At 39.5% G+C, this 15085-nt stretch overlaps 1 protein-coding gene across 12 annotated transcripts in view; it reads right to left on the bottom strand.

Moving 5' to 3' along the window:
• GRIK2 (glutamate ionotropic receptor kainate type subunit 2) overlaps window positions 1-15085 on the bottom strand; it is a 671651-nt gene that overhangs the window by 634608 nt on the left and 21958 nt on the right. The window lies entirely within an intron of this gene.

Below are 15085 nucleotides of genomic sequence, written 5' to 3'. Positions count from 1 at the left end.
TAGTCCCTGCCTTCAAGCACATTTTCCAGCTACTTAGGTAACCATATGTAACTAAATATATTCATGGATAAAGTTAACTATGAAAAGGGAAGACAAATATGTAACTTCCAAAACAGGATTATTTAGATGAACCACGGGATTTCAGAAAAGCAGAGCAATGAGAATGGGGGTGGCACTTTATAAAGGTTTTATTGAATGTGGAGGAAATTTCAACAAAAAGTTCAATGAGTGGGAGGAGCGGTGTCAAGAAGTAGGCACCTGGCCAATGCTGACATTCGGTTGTCAAGCCTTGGTTCAGCTGTAGAAGTTGTTAATATATAGAGATACTTCCATACCATGTGGTAATTGGCTTCTGCCCCAACCTTCCCCAAGGCCTTCCTGCCATCCAAGCTCCACAGGCCCCTCTCATGGGGCCTCTCACAGTTAAACAACTAACATTTTAAGGCATGGCTGGCTCCCTAAGACCTGACTCCAGATTGGGTATGTGTCTGTGCTTTACAGGATATTAAGCATATTATATATCACCCTTAAACTAGGTCTTTAAAGAAAACATAGCATATTGTTTGGATTGTCTAGAGCACAGAGGACCGCTGGAAAGGGGTCTTAAAAATCTGATTATGTAGGACTTTAAATGCCAGGCCAAGAAGTTTGAATTTCATTTAGCAAGCAGTATTATTGAAGCTGAAGGGTGAAAGGGACTAAAAGGGAAGGAATCAGTAGGAGTAAGACCATGTTTTAGGAAAACCAATCTGGCAGTAGTGCATAGGATAGATTAGAAAGAGAGAGGCAGGCACAAATATGACAGGGGCTACACTCTTTGAGTGCCTGTATATAGTAGATCCTCTGTAATCTTTTTAATATTTGATACTTTTATTTTTCCTGATACTATTAATATTTTTGTATTGATACATAATAGTTGCATATGTTTATGGCATACATGTGATATTCTGAGAGTAATGAATAGAATGGTGGCTACCAAAGGCTGGGAAGTGTACAGAGTAGGGGGGATGAAGAGAGGTTGGTTAATTGGTACAAAAATACAGTTAGATAGAAGAAATAAGTTCTAGTGTTCAATAGCGTGGCAGGGTGACTATAGTTAAGAATTTATAGTATATTTCAAAATAGCTAGAAGACAGTCTGTAATCTTCACCATAACCATGTTGGTTAAGTACTATAGTATTACTCATCTTACACAACAGAGACAAGGAGAGACATTAAGAATCCTGCCACAGGTCACACAGCCCATCACCTTAAGCACAGTGTTGTACTCTGTCTCAATACACAAAGTGGAAGATTATTAATAAAGACTGGAATTAGGAATTTGAATGCTTAGCGAAAAGATGTAATGATCACAATATGGTCACCTCTCAATAAATGTGGGTAAAGAAGAAAAAGAGAAATCAAAGATGCCTCCAAGCTTTCAAGTCTGAAAGAATGAAAAGTCCATCAACAACAACAAAGGGGAAATTCACGAGGAAAAGCTAACTTGTGAATAATAGATGGCCTCAGTGCTAGTGAGACTTGCCAATCAGTATGCCCTTCAAATCCTGGAGAGGAAAACTGATGCTCAGAAGACAGGACAGAACTCTCCTCAGGAATAATGCAAAAGGAGTGTTAGTAGAAGCCAGGGGAATGCTGGGCATGCAGACAGCAGAGATGACAATTCTCAGAGAAATTTAGATTTTAAAGGTCTAGGAAAAGAGCAAACAAAGCCAGTAAAAATTAGTCTGTCATAAATTTGAATTGGCATGTGATACATGAGATTGATTGCAAGAAAATTCAATTGTTCAAAAATAAATATGCTTTGCTGTCTTTAAAACTTTAATACAAAGTGAAAAATGTAGGATAACATTGTATACAGTTATGGTAAAAATTTGGGAAAAAAGATGCATTTTGGAAAAAAATGAAATGGCATACGCTGAAATACTATCAGCAGTTGAGTGAAGTTGCTCTTGTGAGTGATGTCTTACTCTCTCAATTTTCCATGTTTTATGCAATATAATTATAGAAATTATATAATAAAATATACTTGTTAAAATATAATTACACTGGTACAATAGAGTGCTAGTCAACATTAGTATGACTAATTGTTCTACAGTATTTATTAAATCTAATGTCTGTACTAGATTTATGCTTACCTATAAAAATTTGGATAAACTAGTTCAACCATTGTGGAAGTCAGTGTGGTGATTTGTCAGGGATCTAGAACTAGAAATACCATTTGACCCAGCCATCCCATTACTGGGTATATACCCAGAGGATTATAAAACATGCTGCTATAAAGACACATGCACACATATGTTTATTGTGGCACTATTCACAATAGCAAAGACTTGGAACCAACCCAAATGTCCAACAATGATAGACTGGATTAAGAAAATGTGGCACATATACACCATGGAATACTATGCAGCCATAAAAAATGATTAGTTCATGTCCTTTGTAGGGACATGGATGAAGTTGGAAACCATCATTCTCAGCAAACTATCGCAAGGACAAAAAACCAAACACCGCGTGTTCTCACTCATAGGTGGGAACTCAATAATGAGAACACACGGACACAGGAAGGGGAACATCACACACCAGGGCCTGTTGTGGGGTGGGGGGAGCGGGGAGGGAGAGCATTAGGAGATATACGTAATGCTGAATGACGAGTTAATGGGTGCAGCACACCAACATGGCACATGTATACATACGTAACAAACCTGCATGTTGGGCACATGTACCCCAAAACTTAAAGTATAATAAAAAATAAAAATAAAAATAATAATTCTGAAGAAAAAAAATTTGGATAGAGCAAGATTCATAGCACTTGTTATGAATTTTATTGCAAGTTGAATCTCCTGCTTCTTTACAGAAAATAGTAACAACCTCCAAATACATATATTTTCCATAGGAGAAATCAAATCCTCATGAGTAATCATTATAATCTTTACTCTGGCTGTAGACATTTACCACTCCCACAGCTACCTTACATTCCATATAATTTCTTTATTCATCTATCCATGAACATTTAGGTTGTTTCCATATCTTGGCTATTGTGAATAATGCTGCAATGAACATGAGAGTGCAGCTATCTCTTCATGATTCTGATTTCAGTGCTTCTGAATAAATGCTCAGAAGTTGGGTTGACTGATCATAAGGTAGTTCAATATGGGATTAGTATCAAAAGTTTTGAATAAATGCTTGGAAGTTGGATTGACTGATTATAAGGTAGTTCTATAAGGGATTAATATCAAAACTGTATAAGAAGTTCCTACAACCCAGTAGCAAAAATATCAAAAACAAATAACCTGATTTTAAAGTGGGCAAAGACATGAATAGACATTTCACCAAAGAAGATATACAAATGGCCAACTGGTAAATGAAAAGATGCTCAACAAAACAACTCATCAGGAAATTGCAAATCAAGACTACAATGAATGATATCACTTCATATCTGTTAGTCTACTTTCAAAAACAAATACATAAGAAAACAAGTGCTGTCGAGAATGTGGAAAATTGGAACCCTTGTATACTGTTGTCAGGACTGTAAAATGGTGCTGTTGCTATGGAAAACACTAGGGAAGTCTATCCAAATTTTAAAAATAGAGCTTTTTAAAGTATACCTAAGAACAAGTTTATCTTCCCTACTCACATGAAAAAAATGGGGGTCTCTCTTGATATTCAAAACTAAGTTAGTCTGGAAAATATACTCAGCTGTGAGCTCATTAGAGTCACTGAAGAATTCACTATTTCTAACCTTTGGTATCTAAGAGTGTTCAATTTATCCAAGGGTTTGTCTGAATGGGAGTGGACGGATAGAGAAATAGAGTAACATACAAAGACCGGAATCTCTATATTGGTCATTGGTAGAGTCAGCTAAATAGTCAGCAGTGCCTTCAGACTTTTATATTTCGGCATGTGCTAAAGTGCACAGCCAATCTGCATCCCATGTGGTAATGAATTATAACAGAGAACACTGAAGTGTTATGGCAACATGAAAGTTCAGATGAATTCCCATAAGAGCCATAAGAAAAAAATGCACTGTAAACCAAGGAAAATATACAGAACTCCATACAGAGTTCTAAGTGATGTCCACATCTATATTCACATAATTATTTTTTCTGGTTGAGTTCCAATTATTTTTTCTGGTTGAGTTTTTTCTGGTTGAGTTCCAATATATATGGGAAATAAATGCATGATATTTAAATCATGTCATTTGATTTTTCAATGTCAAGAAAATATTTGGGGGCAGTAGATTGAATTTATATTCAAAAGTGTCTCTTTGTTTCTTCTTCTTTTTTTCTTTTTAATCTTTTTACTCAAAGGCATGGGTGGAGTAAATGTGAAAGCCTGGGAGTATTTCCTTCTAATAATATTCTCAATGAAAATTTAAACTTGAAGTTTCTCTAACAGATCTGAACAAAAAGGACTTCATCAGGTAGGTCACAAAGCTGCTAAACATTGGGAATCAGAACCATAATGATGCTCCAAATTAGCTTCCCCAAGGAGGAGACTCTGGCCACAGCCTTTGTTAAGTGCTGTAATGTGCAGTGAGTAAAATGAATTATTCATGTAATACTTGAGCCTACTCTGGGAATTTCTGAAAGACTCCAGGAGAAAAATATGATTTGTCTTTCAGGTGATGAGAAGAATCTGGATCCTAAATTCAAGTAAATAATACAATCCAAGAGCAGCTTGCATTGATTTCATAACCTTTAGAATTTCTCCCCCTCAGTTAAAGCAGAGGAAATGTAATTTAATCAATTGGGTAAAAACCTGTGCTGATTATGTGAACACTCCTGAATTCTCAGAGGTGGTACTTCCATTTCTGATGCATGATATGCATTTGGCTTACCTTTAAGTACACAACTGCTGTTATTTGTGTATGTGAATTATTTCTCCTATAACAAGGCCAGAATAAGAGTTGGGAATTTAATTCAAATTAAGTATTAATAATAGGAGCAACATTTTTAATGTCATACAAAAGTGTCATTGGTAACTTAAAAGGTAAATTGTCACAAAGCATTCTTCTTCTCCCTAAATACCTTCAAATTCTAATCTCACCATGAAATTTTCCATCAAATTATTTTCTAACATGTTACCAATGGAAGGGATGAAATTCAAGTGATATTTGATGCTCATGTACTTGAGATTGCTTAAAAATCCTATTGTTGTTGTTTTTCTAAGAGATCATACAACAGATGTTTATTCCCTTTTCTTTGGAAACTTGGTGGAACAAATAACCTTGTGATGCTTCCAAAAAAGCAGGGATTTATTCAACCTGCCTTATTTGTACTTAGATGTTATTTTGGAAAAAAAAAAAAAAGCTTTCCTTTTAAAAAATTAAGAAAATATGAACCCAAGATGATCTGACTTTAAGACATTACTCAATAAAGTAATGTTCTTTAACCTTTCAGGACTAAAAACTGTCTTAGTAAATGGAAGATTATTAGGAATGTCTCCCTTTCTCCCTTTGGAATGACAAAGGATTAATGAACATATATTAAGGAGCACCATTTCTCAGGCTTGCGGAGACGCAGACAACTGGAAGGTCCCACATTGCCTTCATTCCCACTGACCTCCCACTGACCCCTGCTTCCTCTTCTTTCTTCCATGCGAGTAAACCCTAAGCCAACCTCTAGGGTGCTAAAGGCAGTGCCATCCTCCATGTCATGCTGCATAGCTTACAGAAGAGAGAAAGGCAAAGTTCTGGAATAAAGCCTTTCCTGAGACCTTGCCATCTGCCCACAAAATGGAGCTCCTCAGAGCAGAAGGTAACAGCAGATCAGTGTCTACTTGGCCAGCTGGTGGAGGCGGACCAAGCCCTACCTTAGACATCCCGAGTTGTCCCATGCTGAGAAGTGGACTTAGTGTACTCTTCCCATCCAAACATGGCCTCAAAGTGAACAGAGCCATCCTTGGAGATAAGATGACAGAAGGGGGAGGGGTGGAGCGAAGATGGCCAAATAGGAACAGTGCCGGTCTACAGCTCCCAGCCTGAGCGACACAGAAGAGGGGTGATTTCTGCACTTCTGTTTGAGATACCGGGTTCATCTCACTAGGGAGTGCCAAACAGTGGGTGCAGGACAGTTGGTGCAGCACACCCTGCATGAGCCGAAGCAGGGCAAGGCATTGCCTCACTCAGGAAGTGCAAGGGGTCAGGGAGTTCCCTTTCCTAGTAAAAGAAAGGGGTAACAGACGGCACCTGGAAAATCGGGTCAGTCCCATCCTAATACTGCGCTTTTCCAATGGGCCTGGAAAACGGCACACCAGGAGATTGTGTCCCACACCTGGCTCGGAGGGTCCAATGCCCATGGAGTCTCGCTGATTGCTAGCACAGCAGTCTGAGATCAAACTGCAAGGCGGCAGCGAGGCTGGGGGAGGGGTGCCCGCCATTGCCCAGGCTTGCTTAGGTAAACAAAGCAGCCAGGAAGCTCGAACTGGGTGGAGCCCACCACAGCTCAAGGAGGCCTGCCTGCCTCTGTAGGCTCCACCTCTGGGGGCAGGGCACAGACAAATAAAAATTCAGCAGGAACCTCTGCAGACTTAAATGTCCCTGTCTGACTGACAGCTTTGAAGAGAGTAGTGGTTCTCCCAGCACGCAGCTGGAGATCTGAGAACGGACAGTCTGCCTCCTAAAGTGGGCCCCCGACCCCTGAGCAGCCTAACTGGGAGGCACCCCCCATAGGGACAGACTGACACCTCACTCGGCCAGGTACTCAGCTGAGACAAAACTTCCAGAGGAACTATCAGACAGCTGAATTTGTGGTCTCACGAAAATCCGCTGTTCTGCAGCCACCGCTGCTGACACCCAGCCAAACAGGGTCTGGAGTGGACCTCTAGCAAACTCCAACAGACCTGCAGCTGAGGGTCCTGTCTGGTAGAAGGAAAACTAACAAACAGAAAGGACATCCACACCAAAAACCCAAGACTAAACCAGGAAGAAGTTGAATCTCTGAATAGACCAATAACAAGCTCTGAATTGTGGCAATAATCAATAGCTTACCAACCAAAAAGAGTCCAGGACCTGATGGATTCACAGCCGAATTCTACCAGAAGTACAAGGAGGAACTGGTACCATTTCTTCTGAAACTATTCCAATCGATAGAAAAAGAGAGAATCCTCCCTAACACATTTTATGAGGCCAGCATCGTCCTGATACCAAAGCCTGGCAGAGACATAACCAAAAAAGTGAATTTCAGACCAATATCCTTGATGAACATTGATGCAAAAATCCTCAATAAAATACTGGCAAACCGAATCCAGCAGCACATCAAAAAGCTTATCCACCATGATCAAGTGGGCTTCATCCCTGGGATGCAAGGCTGGTTCAACATATGCAAATCAATAGATGTAATCCAGCATATAAACAGAACCAAAGACAAAAACCACATGATTATCTCAATAGATGCAGAAAAGGCCTTTGACAAAATTCAACAACACTTCATGCTAAAAACTCTCAATAAATTAGGTATTGATGGGACATATCTCAAAATAATAAGAGCTATCTATGACAAGCCCACAGCCAATATCATACTGAATGGGCAAAAACTGGAAGCATTCCCTTTGAAAACTGGCACAAGACAGGGATGCCCTCTCTCACCACTCCTATTCAACATAGTGCTGGAAGTTCTGGCCAGGGCAATCAGGCAGGAAAAGGAAATAAAGGGTATTCAATTAGGAAAAGAGGAAGTCAAATTGTCCCTGTTTGCAGATGACATGATTGTATATCTAGAAAACCCCATTGTCTCAGCCCAAAATCTCCTTAAGCTGATTAGCAACTTCAGCAAAGTCTCAGGATACAAAATCAACATACAAAAATCACAAGCATTCTTGTACACCAATCACAGACAAACAGAGAGCCAAATCATGAGTGAACTCCCATTCACAATTGCTTCAAAGGGAATAAAATACCTAGGAATCCAACTTACAAGGGATGTGAAGGACTTCTTCAAGGAGAACTACAAACCACTGCTCAATGAAATAAAAGAGGATACAAACAAATGGAAGAACATTCCATGCTCATGGGTTGGAAGAATCAATATTGTGAAAATGGCCATACTGCCCAAGGTAATTTATAAATTCAATGCCATCCTCATCAAGCTACCAATGACTTTCCTCACAGAACTGGAAAAAACTACTTTAAAGATCATATGGAACCAAAAAAGAGCCCGCATCGCCAAGTCAATCCTAAGCCAAAAGAACAAAGCTGGAGGCATCACACTACCTGACTTCAAACTATACTACGAGGCTACAGTAACCAAAACAGTATGGTACTGGTACCACAACAGAGACATAGATCAATGGAACAGAACAGAGCCCTCAGAAATAATGCCGCATATCTACAACTATCTGATCTTTGACAAACCTGACAAAAACAAGAAATGGGGAAAGGATTCCCTATTTAATAAATGGTGCTGGGAAAACTGGCTAGCCATATGTAGAAAGCTGAAACTGGATCCCTTCCTTACACCTTATACAAAAATTAATTCAAGATGGATTAAAGACTTAAATGTTAGACCTAAAACCATTAAAATCCTACAAGAAAACCTAGGCAATACCATTCAGGACATAGGCATGGGCAAGGACTTCATGTCTAAAACACCAAAAGCAATGGCAACAAAAGCCAAAATTGACAAATGGGATCTAATTAAACTAAAGAGCTTCTGCACAGCAAAAGAAACTACCATCAGAGTGAACAGGCAACCTACAGAATGGGAGAAAATTTTTGCAACCTACTCATCTGACAAAGGGCTAATATCCAGAATCTACAATGAACTCAAACAAATATACAAGAAAAAAACAAACAACCCCATCAAAAAGTGGGCAAAGGACATGAACAGACACTTCTTAACAGAAGACATTTATGCAGCCAAAAAACACATGAAAAAATGCTCATCATCACTGGCCATCAGAGAAATGCAAATCAAAACCACAGTGAGATACCATCTCACACCAGTTAGAATGGCCATCATTAAAAAGTCAGGAAACAACAGGTGCTGGAGAGGATGTGGAGAAATAGGAACACTTTTACACTGTTGGTGGGACTGTAAACTAGTTCAACCATTGTGGAAGTCAGTGTGGCGATTCCTCAGGGATCTAGAACTAAAAATACCATTTGACCCAGCCATCCCATTACTGGGTATATACCCAAAGGACTATAAATCATGCTGCTATAAAGACACATGCACACATATGTTTATTGCGGCACTATTCACAATAGCAAAGAGTTGGAACCAACCCAAATGTCCAACAACGATAGACTGGATTACGAAAATGTGGCACATATACACCATGGAATACTATGCAGCCATAAAAAATGATGAGTTCATGTCCTTTGTAGGGACATGGATGAAACTGGAAAATATCATTCTCAGTAAACTATCGCATGGACAAAAAGCCAAACACCGCATGTTCTCACTCATAGGTGGGAATTGAACAATGAGAACTCATGGACACAGGAAGGGGAACATCACACTCTGGGGACTGTTGTGGGGTGGGGGGAGGGAGGAGGGACAGCCTTGGGAGATATACCTAATGCTAAATGACGAGTTAATGGGTGCAGCAAAACAACATTGCACATGGATACATATGTAACAAACCTGCACATTGTGCACATGTACCCTAAAACCTGAAGTATAATAATAAAATAAAATAAAATAAAAAAATAAAAAAAAAAGATGACAGAAGGGGAAGAAAAGGAATCCAAGATGTAGGGTTTGACAGCGCTGTGTCCCGAGCACTGAGTCCGGAGCACTGGCCCCATGTCTTTGCCTGCACGCCAGTCCCTGGATCAGTGTGTCTCCCTTGGTTGGTATCCATCTCTGTTATGAAATGTTAACCCTTTTTCCCCTCTAATTGTGCCTCTAAACATTTCATTCTTTTGGTAGAGACCTAGAAACTCTAATACAATATAAATACCTCTAAAAAAACCTTCATATTTGCATATAGTGGAACTTTGCCAGCAAAGAGTAAGCTCTCTGAGGGTAAGAAGCATGTCCATTTCTGCTCTTCCTGAAAACCCAGTGGCTAACACAGAACCTGACACAGAGTTGCTGTTTAACAAATATATCAGGATAACTAGGAGTTCTCCAGCTTTGGTGCATATGAGATTCACCTAAAGGTCCTGTTCGGCCACAGATTGCTGAGCCCATCCCTAGTTTCTTTTTTATGAAATCTGGGATGGGATCTGAGAATCTGTATATCTAACAACTTCCCTGGTAGTACTGATGATGCTGGTCCAGAGGCCACATTTTAAGAACTTTTGTGTTAAGCCACATGAAATGACCATTTTTTCTTGGTCCACAATGTCCAAATATTAGCAATTTCATATGGTTCAACCTCATATGTTTATGAGTTAGTATTTATGAACAAATGGTTAAATATAATGTAGGTATTCATATTCTTTCTTGAGCTTACTCCTATTCAAAAGCAAGCAAAAGTGTACATGGAAGACTAGATAGCATGGGCTTAGGAGCCAGACTGATCTACATTTGAATTCTTACTCTGAAATTTACTAGATGGGAAGCCCCAGGTAAATAACTTACCTTTCTGTATCCTCAGTTTTCTGACTTCTAAAATGAGGGTGATCAAGTTGCTCTGAGGATTGGATAATATAATGTTTGAAAAACACTTGCATTGTACCTGCTATCTGTCAGATATTCAACAAAGAGTAACCACCATCATTATTAATTTCACCGTTATTGTTATCTTCACATTGGGCTGCACTCTAGAGGTTAGAATACAGCATATTCTTTTATGTGTTTTATTTGGGGATGAAGTGAACCGGAATTAGGAAAGGCTGCTTGAGGGTTGTCTCAGAAGAGCAATGTCTCATTCTGCCAAGGAAAACGTTTTTGTTACAGCATGCAACACCTGCTTTGGTTCTGACAGTGTGATTGGAGAATCTCACATCCCAAACAAACAGTAGTGAAATTCAACTACATTCAAGTTGTTGAAGTGAGAGGAACATAAGGCAGTGTCAGAAGCCTAAAGCAACTTCAAATTCCTCAATATTTAGGACATTTGGAACAAATTACTTAACCTCTCTCAGCCTGTTTCTTCCTCTGTGAAAGGGAATTAACGGCACCCACTTTCTAGGCTTATGATAGGGACTAATAAATACTGTGTGTGTAAATGCATATAAAATGCAAAGCACTATACAATTATTATTTACTTGTGTAGTGAGACAATCTCAGTTTCAGTCACACTATTGCTCTGTCCCTCTAAATCCACCCTCACATGTCAGAACTGTGTGTTAATATGTGGTCTATAAAATATGTCCACTGTAGCTGTAGAGAATCTCTCTCTCAGGACCTCAGGCACCTTTGTATGTTCCCAAGAGGCCCAAATACCTCCACCCCTCCCTAGCCTCTTTGCACAGGCCTGAATGAGCTTTTAATTATTGAATGAAGCTACTGGCTACACAAGGAAAGAGCTACACTGAGAAAAGGGTGGTTGTAGGTAGAAAGAACTGTAAATGGCTCCTGGAAAGGTGAAAGGTGTCAGGAATAGGTCCTACATCCATGGGGAGAATAGATCATGTGACAAAAAAGTAAGAAAAGTAAATAAAACCTGCTCGTGCCTCAGTTGAGAAAAAAGAAAAACAAAAAGGCATCACAGCTGTCTACCCCAGAAAAAGAAAGAGTCAGATAAGGGTAATTAAGAGGAAGATTAGTGAAGGATGTGTAAGAGTCTTTCTTCTTTCCTATTTTGGCATAGTTAAGATACACCTCTACTCTTAAAGGCCAGGGAAGTCATGTAGACATTATATTAAAAATATTAACAACCTACTCAATAAATTCTGATAAAGAATTTAAATCCTCTCGCCATGTCATAGTGACCCTGCTACTGGGGCTTTCAAATAAATGAGAGAAAATTGAAAATTACATGAGTTTGAGGACTCATTTTATTTTGGATTTTATACATGTCACTTTGCAGATGCTGTTCAAATTGCTATTGTTCAATCAATTGATGTTGAGAGAATTGATCCTTCTTTTAGGAGAGTTTAGGGGGAAAGGAACAAATAGAGTAATTGATAAAAGCGGTTTGCAGAAAAAGCAAAGTGGTCTCCTCTCCCACCTTCCTTCCCCTGCCTAACTATCACCCTCACAGAAAGCCCCAACTACCCCCACCATACTCCCTTGGAAAGATCAGGTGGACAGATGCCTTTTGTGACCAAGCAACCTGGAAAAAGGAAAATGAAGAAACAAAAGACAATCGTTTGCAACATTTAGAGTCTTTGACATCTGTAGAGTAGTATTCTGGTTCATGGAAACCCAACTCTAAGGTATTACAAATGTCGATAGAAAAACTATCTTCACCCCACCCCTCAATATGTAATCTAGTACCAGTCCATAAAAGGGCTGTTAAACTCTGCACTGAGCACTTAATAAAAATGGACACTTTTATCCACTGCCAGAAAGCAACAAAAGAACTCCTGTACGTCTGTGGAGATTCTGGGATTATGTTTAAATGGATAATAGAAAGACAAACACTTGCTAAAATACTGTCTGTTACTCCGAGAATCACTATACTAATACCCAAGCCAACCAGCACAGAAGAGCCTTAACATACTATGCAATTCAGCTGCAATTCATTACTGCTGCTATAATTACAGGTGCCTGCCTGCCTGCCTTCCTCCTCTCAGATCTGTGGATAAAAGCCTAGGGCTGAATTTGTATCTCAGCTGCACAGAAGCTGACGCTAGTAGTCAATAAACACACAGAACTCTGCATTTGAGAGACAGTCTGTTGTAGAATATAGAGCTAACCTATTGTTCAACAGTTCTTCCACACCCAGATTTTCAGGATAACAAAAAAGAAAGGGAAGTTTTTGGATGTTTTCTACATGCAAGGACTTTATTTCTCAACTAAGAAAAGTGAGATTCAAATGTTGAGTAACTTGACTAAGGTTACACACTTTGTAAGTGGTGGAATTTCCCCTAGAATCCCAAACTTTCTGACCACATTTTCCATGCCTTTTCTAGATCAGATCCTACTATTGCCAGAAGCAATAGTAGGTTATTAGCAACTGGTTGGGTTCTCATAACTTGCAAAAGCCTCTCAAAGGCTAACATACGGCAATATTTAAGTAATTCTACGCCCACATCGTTTTAGGGGGAGGTGGAGTGATTAAGATTTAGGATTCCACTGTGATTATATCTGTGTGCAGGCAAAGTAGAAACTGCAGAACTTAAAGGCAGCCTAAATGTGTTAAGAACACATCTGATTGACGAGAGGAGGCATGTTTAGGAGGGCACAGAGCAGCAACACCTAGAATTTCTAGAATCTCTGTCTTATTAAAATGGGACTGAAAACATTTGTGCTGAGGTTGTACAGACTCCATTAGAAGATGGGAATGATGCCCACAAGCCACATGGAACTTCACCTTCTTACATACGTGTAAGTCACTGATATGGTTTGGCTGTGTCCCCAACCAAATCTCATCTTGAATTGTAGCTCCCATAATCCCCACATGTTGTGGGAGGGACCTGGTCAGAGGCGATTGAATCATGGTGGCATGTTTTTCCCATGCAGTTCTCATGATAGTGAATAAGTCTCATGAGATCTGACGATTTCATAAAGGGCAGTTCCCCTGCACACATTCTCGTGCCTGCCGCCAGTAGCTTTGCTCCTCCTTCAACTTCTGCCGTGATTGTGAGGCCTCCCTAGCCATGTCGAACTGTGAGTCAATTAAACCTCTTTCCTTTATAAATTACCCAGTCTTGGGTATGTCTTTATTAGCAGCATGAGAACAGGCTAACACAGTCACCTTTAGGCATTTTTGCTGCACTAACATTAAAACTACTTCCTTTTTTTCTGAGCAGGCCAAGATGTAACTCCTTCCAATCATGTAGGCTTCTCTCAAATACAGAGCCCAAGAGATAATCACCACCAATTTCCTACTCCATAGATGACAACATTAGTTTGTCTCAAAGGCAATAGCCACACATTTTTATATCATCTTACTAGGGACTTATGGATGTTTAATGTGTCCAATTTTTTAAAATATGAACTATAATTAAAATAACAAATAAATCCACTATTATAAAGAATACCTCTTCAAGGAAAAACTGGGTAAACTCACCTAGCAACAAACCCTGAGGAATTATCCATTTCAAAATGTTAGTTGTTATGTGGAAGTGGTTTTTGAAGTTCAATTTAATTTCCTGAAAGCCCCAAACAACTTCATTTCCCTAAAGAAAATAATTAAGCATCAGAGATGACAATGTGATTAGCAAGTGAGACACCTGGAATTTGCTTAACAAATCAAAAAGCAAAGAGAAGTCTGATGTTAAAACTGCTGCTGCTCCTCCCCTGCCCCAGCCTCATCAGTACTGACACTGAGGAGACATCCCAGGAAGCAAGCAGGGAGAGGCAGGCCACACTCCTCAGCCTCAGACCAGCACATGTTAAGGAATTAAAAGCTCCTTCTTCCCCCCTCTAACACGGATCACGCCTAGCCTACAATTGTAGAGAACTACAGATATTCTTATGTTATCCTGTAAGTTCCCATCTAAATGTCTGTTTCCTGTCTCCACAGATCACAAGGCTCCTAGTTGACAAACTGGCCCTTTGTGTTCCGAAAGGCCACCTCACTGGCCTAAAACACTTCACAGGACTTCTGCAGGGGTCCAACCACCCTTGAAGAGACAGGATAAGACCTGGAAGCATCAGATCTAAATTAGCTGAAACAATTACAGAAATCAAGTACTTTCTGGGGTGAAATTAATTAAATGATTGATTGACTGACTGGTTATGCTAGCACTTATTAGGGACTTAGGTGCCGCGCACTTTACTAAGTACTTTGTGCATTTTATCTATTTTATCTATTTTAATTCCAAGGAATACCTTTAAAGGGTAGATAATATTATCATTCCCATTTTATAGGTAAGGAAACTAAAATTTAGGAAGATTCATCAGCATATTCTAATCATATTGCTGAAAAGCCAGAAAGCCAGTTTCAAATTCAGGTATATATGATTCTAAAACCCAAGCAACAGAGGGATTGGCAAATAAATTATAAGCGCCTCTGTAATAGAAATTCAGACACTTAAAAATAGTTATGGAAAAATACGGCCAGGCGACGTGGCTCAAGC

Source organism: Hylobates moloch, unplaced genomic scaffold (genome assembly GCF_009828535.3).
Source record: "Hylobates moloch isolate HMO894 unplaced genomic scaffold, HMol_V3 SCAFFOLD_2, whole genome shotgun sequence".
Lineage (NCBI taxonomy): Eukaryota > Metazoa > Chordata > Mammalia > Primates > Hylobatidae > Hylobates > Hylobates moloch.
This window is presented reverse-complemented; position numbering and strand designations above follow the sequence as displayed.